Source organism: Narcine bancroftii, chromosome 10 (genome assembly GCF_036971445.1).
Source record: "Narcine bancroftii isolate sNarBan1 chromosome 10, sNarBan1.hap1, whole genome shotgun sequence".
Lineage (NCBI taxonomy): Eukaryota > Metazoa > Chordata > Chondrichthyes > Torpediniformes > Narcinidae > Narcine > Narcine bancroftii.
In genome coordinates, this window is record NC_091478.1 from 104,529,784 (window position 1) to 104,542,844 (window position 13,061).

Consider the following 13,061-nt stretch of genomic DNA (forward strand, 5'->3'; position numbering starts at 1 on the left):
CAGTTGTTTGTAGAACTAGTTAAACTCTGCAATACCTCGCAGTAGAGGAGCAAACTGAAAGAGAACTTAACTCTTAAGCTCCACAGACAATTTTCTTTTGAAAACCAGTTCAAAACTGGTTTCCTTTGTTTCAAATAGCAGAGGCGAATAATTTCACAAGACTGCTCTTCCATCTCAGAGCTTTGTTCACTAGCAGATTTAAACATTCCAGTCAGCATTTAATTTTGTTTCATTTGCTTTCATGATTGATTTGTAACCAATGTCTGTTACGATTTATGATTGACCATGATGATAGGACAGCAGTAATGATCCATAAGATTAACACGAGCATATTAGTGAGTGAATGTCCCAGGATAAACACAAGGTGATACCATTCATTCATATCATAATTCAAAATGCCCCTTCTAAAATCATGTATTTTTCCACCAGAAGGCAGATATAAATATTTATGGAGGGGCTTGAAAGGTTGAAAATGTTGGCATTTGTGATGTCATATATTCAGTTGCTTTGTTTCCAATAATTTGGAATTTTAGGAAAAATTCATTAAAGGTATTAGAATCCAGGATGGCTTCCATGGAGAGCAAGTCACAAAATAAAACAGGATATGATTTTAGAGGAAGCCAACCAACTATTCAAAAGAGAAAGGAATTGGGTAAGGTGAGCGACTTTGATTCAGGGCAGTAGATTATCTGCAAGTGTGTTGATCATTACAAAAAATGCTACTGATGAAGAATATTTTGATAAAGTAGTTCTAATTACGATACCAAAAGTCTAACAAAATAATTCCTAGGAAAGCATGTCCTCAGCTTATCTAAAACATAGATCTATTTGGAAGCAGAGAACTATGTAGTTACTAGTTCCTGTATCTAAAGCCACCAACTAGCAGCTTTGATTGGATATTGACAGGAGTAATTTTTGTATCACCTCACGAAATAGAAAGCCCATTGGCTTTATGGCAGCATTCCAAGCATTCCCATTCCAATTACTTGTTTCCTTGCATCCCATTTTCTCTGAAATGCCTGTCAACTGCACCCTGATTATCCTGCAACCCAACTCTACCAGGTGTAACCTGTTAACCTGCTCAACTAGTATGCCTCTGGGATCTGGGAAAAATTTATCCACATTAATCGACATGGGTGGGATGGAGTTTTGAAGACGATGTTTGGAAGTCTGGTATCTCAGCACATTGTGAAGTTTCAACTTCCTACCTCATATTTTGGCACAGAGATGTTCTCTCTCCAGCATAATTGATAGTCTTAGTTTCCAATCAGTCAGAGAGAACTATGTTAACTAGTTGAACTGATAAATGGAATGAATCATATCTCTCAAAGCTTTTGCCTGGACTCTCTCTAATGGTATGAGGTTGGATTCAATTCTTCACTAAAGCATTGACTTGAGAGAAATACAATTCTCTACATTAGGATGCTAGAGGGAAGACTTCTGTTCCTTTCTGTCCATAAAATGAGGGCACTTACCTTCTTAAAATGCTGTTGCCTCACTTCAGCTGTTGGGTTTCCTGAAGTCTGGGAAATCCTGTTGAAAATCAAAAAACTGGGTTATTTAACACCTGCTTCCAAGCTCTTTAACCAAATGCAACACTTCCAGGGTATAAAATGGTGCCCTAACCTTCACCCAGCTCTTTGAAGCCCAGAAGATATCAAGATTGTAGCCATCTCATCAATAGGTTTGGATCTTTTCCCAGTTTTACCATCAGCCCACATTCACTCATTCACATCTGAAGAAGGAAAAATGAGAAGCAAATGATTTGCAAGAACAGGAGCCACCACTTGTAACTTAGGTGGCACCATCCTTACTCAAACTCAATGGATAGTTTTAATCTAAAACCAGAAACTTAAAATCAAAAATGTAAACTGATATTCTGAAGAATATCATTCTTTGAAAGATACAAAGAATTGATTCCTTGGAATTATTTTGTTGAGTAGCAGAGAACTTTGATGTCACAGCCAATATTTATTTAGGGATCAGCATCAGGAAAAACAAATTTTCTTGATGCAAATCATATTGCATTTTGAGCTTCCTTGGTACAAATTGATAACACCTTAAAAAGGGTTTTGCTGGTTGTAAAATATTTAACAATCTCCTGAAAGGGATGTAATGGTAATCTTAAAATTGCAGATCTAACTAAGTTTTTCAGGTTTAAAAAATATATATAATGTATATAAATACAAGGATGCAAGAGGGAAATTCTTTGAAGTCAAGTACATTCTGGTTAGTTACAATCTTCATTTCAAATTTACAATACAACATCTGTCATGTATATGCACAATTTTGGGATGAGTTGCATTGAATGTTGAACTAGTAGCAAGTGCAGATACACTCAATGCTTGTGAGAATTATGTACAGCCAGCAAGCAGACCATGATGTGAATCAGATTACAATGCTGATTTTTGTTTTATCTGCCATTTTGAAACTTCATGAGCTAACTACAACCCACTTAATGACTGAAGAAATGTGTGCTGGCAAGCTAGCTCAACAGCTGCCACCATTCAGACCCTATAACAACTAACACTATTTAAAGATGATAATTAATGATTATAGAGATTAGTTGATGATTGGCATAATGAAAGTAGAGGCAACTCTGAGAAAATACAATTGCTAACACTTCATTCCTTATCAAGGTTCAGATCTTCCCCCAAACACTCTGGGAAGATATGGTTTCCTGCTCATCTTCTTTTCCTCTGCTTAACTTTGAATGCATCCATCCATCTATCTGTCTGTTTGTCCATCCAGTCACAATATACTTCAATGCAGTTATCTGCTACTATACCAGTGTCTAAAAATCTGCTTTGCATAAAGTTTTGAACACAATCTGCAAACTATATCTGCAACATAAGAACAACAGGGGCTCCCAAAGAGAATTTACCTCGCAAGTTCATGATGACCAGTGGCCTTGCAATTTACTGTTTAGTCTCTAGATGACTAGAGAACTACCATAAATTGAACAGTTGACCTCAATAACCAGCTAACTTCTAACAAAAAAGATGTGGAAAAGGTTTCAATTAGTTTACACTATAAAAATCTTACCACTATAGGAAAGCATTTTAAACTGAGCAACTATAGACATCAGTGCAAGACTAACACCTCTACACTGGCATGCTGGGCTTATGTACATCACTGAACAGGAAGTGACATCATCCATGATATCATCAGCCCAGATAAAAACCTGTATTGGATGCAGGTTAATTTCCTATGTTTTCTCACAGTGTGTCAGTCATGTTAGGAGCAAGTTCACTTGCTGGTAAGTGGGTTGCCACATGATCTTTTATTCCTGCATTGAAGGAATATGGAATGCCATTTTCCAGATAATATCTGGAAAAGAGCTGCAATAGGAAATCATTTAGGTAATGTGCCAAAATATTAAATCAGGTAGTAAAATTCCTTCCAGTACAGACTTGATTTAGCTGTTTTGTGTTTGGTCTATACATTTATAATGAACAAATGCCAGCCATCACTCATTAGTTGCGAGTCTTAACTCCTAATGCATTGTATTTTTAATGCTTTGTTTCCTGTCTGAAATGCTTCAATACATTAGTAAAACATAACTAACTAGGAAACTTAATTATGTGATTCTTATTTTCCAAGTACTTCATCATTAAACAGAAATGTAATGTCGTTCTTTGAAGTAAATTCACTTGTTGGTTTCCCTAGAACTGATGAACTTGTGTACAAGCTTCTAGTTTTCATTTTCATGTAACAAAAACAGAATAGAGAGAAGTTATTCTATCATGTAATTATTATATCTGGTCCAGTGTCAGGTTTCTGTGTGACAGAGTTAAAATATTATACTGTACAGTAACCCCTATGATGTGCCTAATGAGAATCCTGGCCCTAGTTCAACAATCATTTTTTTGGTGTACATACAGAGGAATTTCATTAGCCAGAGAGTGGTGAACCTGTGGATTTTTTTTTGCCATGTGTGCCTGAGGAAGTCAGGTCATTGAAATGTATTTAAGGTAGAGATTGATGACTATCTGAATAGTCAAGATATCAAAAGCAGGGGAGTGTGGCTGAATGGGAAAATGGATCAGCGCTGGCAGAGTGAACCTGATGGGCTGAATAGCCTATCTCTGCTTCTAAAATATGGTGTTATTCTCTTATGGAGAGCAACCACTTTCAAAGGGGGCCACACTCCTCTTTCCCCTCCCCCCCACCACTGAGGGCCTATAGCACATGTAAGAGAGGTAACAGACTAAAATAATATATTTTTGTGTTTATTTAATCTATAGGAGAGAAGTATGGAAGAAACCAATTAAACTTTACTGCTTCAAAGGGAAGAGGACCCATAAGCTTTGAGGCAGAGACCTAAGGGGGGCCATAGCCAAAAGAAAGGTTGAGAATGGTTAATGTAAACTGACCCCACCTAAACTCACATTCCACTTTAAGTAATCCCTATCCCATGTGCTCTGTGATTAGTAAGGGATTGCTTAAAGTGGTAGGTGAGTGGAAAGAAAAAGTTTGAAAACCACTGTTTTAATCATACTTCATTGACTCGTTATGTGCACCATTTCATAACTCCAAAGAAAATGGGTTAATTATGGACTTTGGACTCCAGGCATGTAATGGCACAATCAAGGAATTTTGCAGTTACATGAATGGTCTAAAAATGAATGTGCAGGAATTTTGTGTCCCTTCCTGCCCCGCGATTTATCCTGCGGGACCCCTGCAACTTTTTGGAGGAAGCCTGCAGTGTAAATTGTACTGGAAAAATTTGTGGTCGGTCATCCACTCGATTGCATATTCAACCACAGGCACTATTGCACTCAGGGACTTGCAGTCTAAAAAGGTGCCCAGTGTGAGCGACCTCAAGGGCAGTAATTATGTTAATTTTTTTCAGTGATTTTCTTGACATTGCAGTCTTTTTTAAAAAAATACATTAATGACAATTTTTTTCTCAAGCAAAATATTTCAGCAACAATTGTGTCTGGAGCAGTGGTTCTCAACCGTCCCCTTCCCACTCACATCCCACCTTACCAATAACTTGTGGTATAGGGATTGCTTAAGGTGGAAATATGAGGGGGGGGGGGGAGAGCTGGGAGCAGTTTGAAAACCACTGATGTAGAGCAAAGGAAGATTGTTATCTTGTGGATTCAAGTTTCGCATTCACTATTTTCCTTGTAAAATAATACTTGATTGCAAAGACAGAAGCTGACTAACAAAATTGCAGCAATTGCAGAGGAGTTGAAAGAGGTTACACGCCACTGTCTTTTGTATGCTTCAAACTTAGCAAAGTTCTTGCATACAAGAGACAGGTAGAAGAACTGAAACAATTTTATTTTGCTTGTTGGTGAGGATGAAAATTTAGCCAAATGAAGTTTGAAGTTATTGCTATTTAGGAAAATGGGCAGTTACTTATTTATCACAATGTCTTAGTCTGCTGTTCCCCATTTTTTAAAGTGTAGATAAATATTTTAAACTAACTTTCCAACATTATGAACACCAGAAACGATGAATATTTTTTGACTAAGCAAGAATTCTTGGCAGAGGCAAACTGTCTTTTTATGTATTGAAGGCAATATCATTTGAGTCAGCAGGTCACAGATGGGGAGGCCTTTTATCATTCTGCTATTCATCTCATAATAACCACTGAGTTGAGACTTAAAGCATTAGTTAAGCACAGACTAAATTGGTACATTTTAACAGCAAAGCAGTAAAAATCTATTTGCTAATAATTTCTCAAAAATGGTAAGAGTTGGGCAGCTTTATTAGAAGCTGCCAAATTTCACTGAGAGTAGGACTAATGGAATATATTACAGCTGTGCAATATTCATAATGCAGTTTTAAGATCATTTGACCAAATCACATTGATATATTTGGTTCATCGCCCACTCCCATGAAAGTATAGGCTCGCAATTTTAAGATCCTGATGCAACATGAGCAGAAATGGCTGACTCTTTGCAAGATAGAGCTGAGTACAAGAATGCTGAGAATGCTTCATTCTGACCTACTAAAGCAGGTTCTGCTGGGATTGGGTCTCTGTGACATTGCTAACACTCACCAGAGCCAAAGTTCCTGAGCAAGAATGGCATCGCCCACCCTGAGAGCAAGAAGGTATAGTTTATTTTTATAATTCTACCCTCGCGTGCTCTGACTGTGGAGACCACCGTGTACAGCTTCATTTTTTTCCCTTTCCACTATGATGTGCAATTCACATTTGTTAATCAAAATATGCCTGAAGTCATCTGTTGAACAGGAAAGAGACTGCAAATGTTTGTATTGAATAGGGATTGTGCTAATAGCATTTCTCCATCAAATGGCCATTAGGATTTATTAATTTTGTTTTGCGCTTGTAGTATTTTTAAACTTGCGATCAAATATTTAGGTTGACAGCTGTAGTCAGTTAAGCTTCTCACCAAGAAGGGAATTTCTGCCAGAAGTATGCATGACATCAAACAATGTGCAATAAAGCTATACATGATCCCAAAGCCATCATTCAATTTTCAAAGAATGGCCTTTCTTCAACAGTTACAATATTCAGTTCAAAACATCAGTAAATATGTTAAAACTTTAAAACATGACATAAAAATGATTGATTAAGGGATCAATGCTAAAAGTTAAGGATCTTTTGTGATGCCTGTTTTGGTAAAGAGTAATTTTATCAAAACTGATAAATATTCCATAATTTAACAGAACCCCAAATTCATTTCATATCACAATCTCTAAATCCTGAAAGTCCTGACCCAAAATTTGAAAACCTGAGGAGTGGGGCATGCTACTATCTTCTCAAGGCAACATGGATGACCAATAATACCGGCCTTGCCAATAATGTTTGTGTCCCGAACAATGTATTAAAATTTAATGTCGTTCCATTTATTCATGTGCTGAGCTTTAGATTATGAATGGGCTCAGATAATGTTGGTGACAGCCCTCTCAGCTCACTTTACAGAACAATTTATAGCATTAAAGGGGTCAACATAAGAACAGAATAAGCCATTCACTGATTAAGATTGTTCCAGCTCCTAATGAGACCAGAAGAGAACTGTACGCATATTCCATTCATTTGCCTTGGATCTGTATCATTTTAACAGTTGATGTATGAATAACTAACAACTAGTCATACCTCTGTATCTGCTGCTTTCCATGGTAGGGCCACATCCTTCTATAATCCCTTACACAAAGAAATAATTTTTATCTGTTGTCCGCAACAAACTGATTTTAAGCTTTTCCTTTTGTTTCAGATTCCTCCATTGCTAGGAAAATAAAATCTTCTCAACTTCTATTAAACCTTTGAAACCTCATCAAGAGAAAGCTGGTGAAATTAAATGAGATAACCAAAGGTATGGTGAAATAAGGTGGTACATTAATAGAGAGCGCCAAGATGGCAGAGTTTAGAAATTGAATTCAGGCCAAGTTCTGCCACTGTTAGTCTTCTGGAGTCTTGAAATGGATAAAAAGGCTGCAGATGGGGCACATTGTTGAAAGAGAAAATGTACGATTCCATTTTAATGTACTCAGAAGCAAGGATAAAAATCCTGAAGAATGTTTAGAGGCCAGCCTACTCAGTACAAGTTGACATCAATGGGTGAACAGGACTAAATAATAATGGCGACAAAGCTGAGATAAATAAAGTCCTGATAAGTAAGGACTTTGGCTGCACTGCAAGAGGCTTGGGGTTACTACATAGATAAGATTTAAAAAAAATTATGGGGGGCAAGATCTTCAGCACTCATTCTTGGATACTACAGGGGATTCAATCTTAAAATGGGTAAATTTCTCCTCTTTATGTGCCCGTCATTCACTTTTACAATTTAATGTAGTGCATCAAGCCTACTTTACTAAAATTTAATTGGCTAAATTTTATCCTAACATTTCTTCAGAGTGTGATAGATGTAAGACTGAAGAGGGTACTTTATAGGATTGGGTCTTGTTCCTCTATTTCCAAATTTGTGGAAGATTTTTTGTACCATATCTTTAGTTCTTAATGCAAATCTTATACCTAATCCTCGAATTGCTCTTTTTGGATCATCAGAGGTAATTGATTTGAAATGAACTGCATCTCAATCCCATGTAGATTATTTTGCTTCCCTTATTGCTAGATGATCAATACTGATGAGATGGAAAGATGCTGATGCTCCTACTCTCATTTAATGGCAATATGACATGATGGCATGTCTAATTTTGGGGGTAAAAAAAATGTTCCTCTAATGTAATGGATTTAAACTTTTCAAGCTTGTGGGGCCTTTTATTTTTTTCATAAACTGTAAGATCATTTAGATCTTGTCTTGAGTTGGGTTTTTATGGTAGTGAAATTGTATGTGTTTACCAAATAATTTTGGAAGGGAAGGGGGTAGAATTTGTTGTATAGTATCAGTTTATTTTGGTTTTTTTTCAGTTGGCCACATGTTATAATTAATTGATGATTACTTGATTATTTCTTTTTGCTGGATTGATGATATTTAGTTTGTATGTAACAGATTTTCTTACATCAGTCTTTCTTTTGTGCATCTTTTTCATATTACTACTTTAGATAAATATGACTTATTCTTATGTTGTTGTAAAATTTAATAAAAATATTGAAATGGGAAGAGGCAACTAACATTGTAATTTGTGGAAGTGCCACTAACTCCTGAAAGATGACGTATAAGGCTCAATGCTAGATTAAGCAAGATTCTGTATCTTGGTTACAAATCAAAGAATCAAACAATGAGTGAAATAATGGAATTAGTGACAGGATGGGGAGCTTTCAGAGGAAATAATATTGTTCTGAACGTTCAAAGGAGAAAATTCTGCCTCTTCTCCATAACAGGGAATTTAGACAGCATCTGAATTAGACTGCAAGAATGAAATACAAGTTAAAATTGAGTCCCTCTGCATAGAGAGTAACATGTCTCTCTTCACGATGATGTTATGAGAATTCAACATGCAAATAGAGAAGGGCACATATGGTTTCAGGCAGGAACATCAATCAGTTTATCAACTCTTGATTGATCAAAAGAAACTTGATACTGGGAATAAAAATAAAATAAGGAATTGTGTGTTCAAAACACCCATGTAATTTTTAATTAAACATGATACTACACCAGCTTTATTGGAAATAGTTAACAGGTTATTCAATGGGTATTACTTAGATGTGTAAATAAGTATTCCCACTTACACAGTGAGTGTTTTCTAAGGCTGTATTCATTTAATATCAAATCCAGACTTTTTTGAGACCAATGTAAGCAATTTTATTGCAATGATTTCCCTAATATTACTAATCTCCATTACTGGTGTCGCTGTCAATGGAGATCAAAAGCTCTAGAGCTGGAAATTTAAAATGAATTGTGATTCAAAACATAGATGATAACGCCAATTAAAGCTTATAATATTTATGGCTAATCTTATCAAAGGATCAATAATTATTACTGTTGGTATTCTATGATAATTCCTGATCATTGCTTATCTTGTTCAAACAATCTTCAAATGTTGCTTGATTCTCTAATTCCTGTAAATCTATCTGCTTCTCAATTTGGCTTCCAGATTTAGAACCTTTTGAAACCATTTCCATTAAGCAGCCCTCCTGTCACCACTTTCAACTTTCTTCACTCCTTCCTTTCTTCATCCGAGTCCACTGACTTGGAACACTTCTTTACACTGTATGTAATGCTGGGTTGAACATCTACCGGGAATGTTGCTGTCGGAGAGCAGCAGCGATCATCAACGATCCACACCACCCAGCACACGCTCTGTCCTCGCTGCTGCCATCAGGAGAGGGGTGTAGGTGCCACAAGACTCGCACCACCAGGTTCAGGAACACCTGCTCCCCCTCCACCATCAGATTCCTCAACCACAAACTCAATCATTTAAGAACTCTTACTTGGGTACTCTATCTCTGTATTGCAGTCAGGTTATTTACATTTCTTTATTTGTATGTACACTTGACTGCAGTTTTTTGCACTACCGATAAGCAGTAATTCTGCCTCACCTGCAGAAGAAAGAATCTCGGTTTTTTGTGATGTAAACTCTAAACATGTAGGTTATTGCTGTGGAACCGTTGCCAGCAGGACTAGAGAGGCAGAAACTCTAATTCTCAGTAATATGAACATTCTAACATTAAAAAGCTGCTGAAAGAAATTTTGAGTTGACCTAAATATTGTTCTTGTTAATCATTTTCAAAGTATAGAAATTGGAAAGTTATTCCCTTTTTCAGATGAAAACATTTTAATGCAAGGATTGTCACCTCCTTTTACTTGAGCAACTAAAAATAAATTGGCTATCATTTTAGTCTCAAATCCTCTTGCTTTTATTTATAATCTTCACTGTTAACATAACATAACAATTACAGCACGGAAACAGGCCATTAGGCCCTTCTAGTCCGCACCGAACCAAACACCCCTTTCTAGTCCCACCTCCCTGCACAATGCCCATAACCCTCCATCTTCTTCTCATCCATATACCTGTCCAACCTTTTCTTAAATAATACAATTGACTCTGCCGCCACTATTTCTCCCGGAAGATGATTCCACACAGCTACCACTCTCTGAGTAAAGAAGTTCCCCCTCATGTTACCTCTAAACCTCTGCCCCTTAATTCTTAACTCATGTCCTCTGCTAAATATCTAATCAGATGAAAGTACAGTATCTCCAACCTCAGATTTTCCAGCTTTGTTTCCAATCTTTCTGTAAGCAGCTGGGAGATACCTACAAACCATTCAAAGTGATCCCCTCTGTACAGTGTACAATGGGCACAAGATACTTCCACTATTTGATTCAGTCTTGAGTTCTGCCTCAGCTGTTGTGCAGTGCACCCAGCCCCTGCATTTCCAAGCGTTTGTCAAATATTAAAATTGGCGATGCTTTTGTTTGCATGGCTGCATGAGTCAGAAAAGGTGATTAAGTGTTTAAATTGCAGGATAAAAGGATGCAAAATTACCATAGATCATTAAGATGTTCTACATCTGTAAAAAATTTTTCAAATTGAAACAGCTTGCGCTCATCACCACATATCCTGTGGTAAAATTAGAGAAAGTCGGCAAATAGATCAAACTCATCTTGAATTAGAAATTGCACCAGCTTTTACTGCCAAAATAACTAAAGCTACAATCTGCGTAAGTAACACTTCTTCAATTAATAAGATAATTAGTTGTTTACACTTGTTATGAACTTTGGATGGATAAGAAATATTCTATAAATATTTGGTGGTTTAACTCTAACATTTATATTAAATTTAACATCCAATTGCTTTAAGTTCATTTACAGTTTGTGGGCATTGGTAAAACCAGCATATATTTCCCATCCCAAAATGCCTCCAAAAATGTGGGTGAACCACTACAGAACTTGTAATGAAGACACTTAGCTATGGCATTTCATAACTCTGGGTCAATAGCAATGGAAAGAAGGATCAATTTCTAAATTAAGATAGTTTAGAAGTCGGAGATGTGGGTGGGTGAGGTGTAATTAAAGAGTGCCATTCCTATCTACCTGCTGGTCTGTATTAGATGGTAAATATTATTATTTTCATAGACACTGTTGAAAATCTTGGTGAACTGCTGCAAAATATTTGGTACATACTGCACACGTTGTGAGCCAAGGATAAAGGACCGAACCTTTAAGGCAGTGAATAGGGTTGCTTTAGCTTTAATGATTTTTCATTTCTTTGGACCTGGATGCTTTCAGGCAAGTGAGGAGAATCTCCTAATTCTCTTGACTTGGGCCTTGTAGATGGTGAAAAGGAAAAGCATTCATATCAGAGTCTCTTGACTGCCTCTGCAGCAATGGCAACTGGTCCAGTTAATCTTCCCATCGCTGTGGCTCCAAGTTGTAGCTACCAATGCCTGTTTTGGTTCTTGTTATCATCAAATGGAAGTATTTCATTATCCAAAGAGTTTTTTTGTGTGCTATTAAGCTAGGGATTTTCTCTTTAGAGTAAAGGATGAGAATTGACTTAATATAAGTCTATAAGATTAGGAGAGGCATAGGTAGGCTGGACAGCCAGCCCCTTTTCCCCAGAACAGGAGTAGAAAATACCAGAGGACGTGTTTGCAAGGTGAGGGGTGGAAAATTTAAGGGAGATGTCAGGGTTAAGTTTTTTAAACACCGTGAGTAGTGATTGCCTGGAATGGTTTTGCAGGGGTGGTGGTGGAGGCTGGTAAAATAGTGATATCTTAGTCAGGCATCTAGATGCAAGAAAAATAGAGTTTTATGGTTGTGAGGTAGAGAAAGTTTTGTTTGAGTAGGTTAATATAGCTCAGCACAACATCATGGGCTGAAGGGCCTGTACTGTGCTGTAATATTCTATGTCCTATTTAGCATTATTAGCACTGAGAGGATTCTCTTTCAGGTTTTACTATCCTAGTTTGGAGGTTGCTAAAGATTTGATGGAGCAACATATTGACAAGTGAAAGAGCATTCAAGGAACTTGGACAATGGTGGCTTCAGCATAGCAGAAGAAAATGGTTCAAAAAATGAGAAACAATTTAATTATTGATCAGCCCCAGCAATTTTGGGTGAATCCATATAATCTGTACCTGCCTGCATTCAAAGGTATGTGGGTGTATAAAAAGAATAAGTAAGCTATTTAAATGACACATGTGCAGATGTTGATGGAGCTGGCTGGCATGATCTCCCCTGACTGATCACTTGTGTGGAGTGGGAGAGAAGATGAGACTGAAACATCAATGATGTGGAGCAACATAAAATGACCAGCTTGGTAGTGGAACTAATGTCAGTATATCCTATATATGATGGAATAAAAGAAGTGATATAAACATCTAGAATGAATTGGAAGCTTTTGATTATAGATTTCAAATGTGTGCAGAGTTTATTCCATGTTTCCTTCTTCTATTTGGACAGTTTATTAAGGAATCCCCTCAAAAGGTCTGAGAATATTCTCTGCTTAACCTGCCTTTTCTGTGTCCTTGTTGTCTGCTCAGGGTAATTCTAAGAAACCAAATGTTTGAGTCCATTTATCTGATGAATAGAATGGCAACAGGAAATCAAACTAAATAGCAACTTTTTTATCCAACCCTATCAAACGTTTAGAAATGGAACATGAGCTTCCTGACTGCAGAAAATAGTAGATAAAAATTGCTTGCTGTTTGCTTTATTGAGAGAAATGGGAAGAGG

General features: G+C 36.9%; 1 long non-coding RNA gene across 5 annotated transcripts in view; it reads left to right on the forward strand.

Annotated features, from left to right (window-relative positions):
* Positions 1-570: 570 nt before the first annotated feature.
* Positions 571-13,061, forward strand: part of LOC138744039 (uncharacterized) — a 33,978-nt gene continuing 21,487 nt past the window's right edge. For 3 of the 5 annotated variants that reach the window (XR_011345225.1, XR_011345222.1, XR_011345223.1), the window contains exons 1-2: positions 571-657; positions 7,197-7,295. This is a non-coding gene — a long non-coding RNA (uncharacterized lncRNA). Of the gene's footprint in view, positions 658-5,976; positions 6,070-7,196; positions 7,296-13,061 lie in introns of those variants that run through there. The other 2 variants (XR_011345224.1, XR_011345226.1) reach the window with 2 other exon arrangements.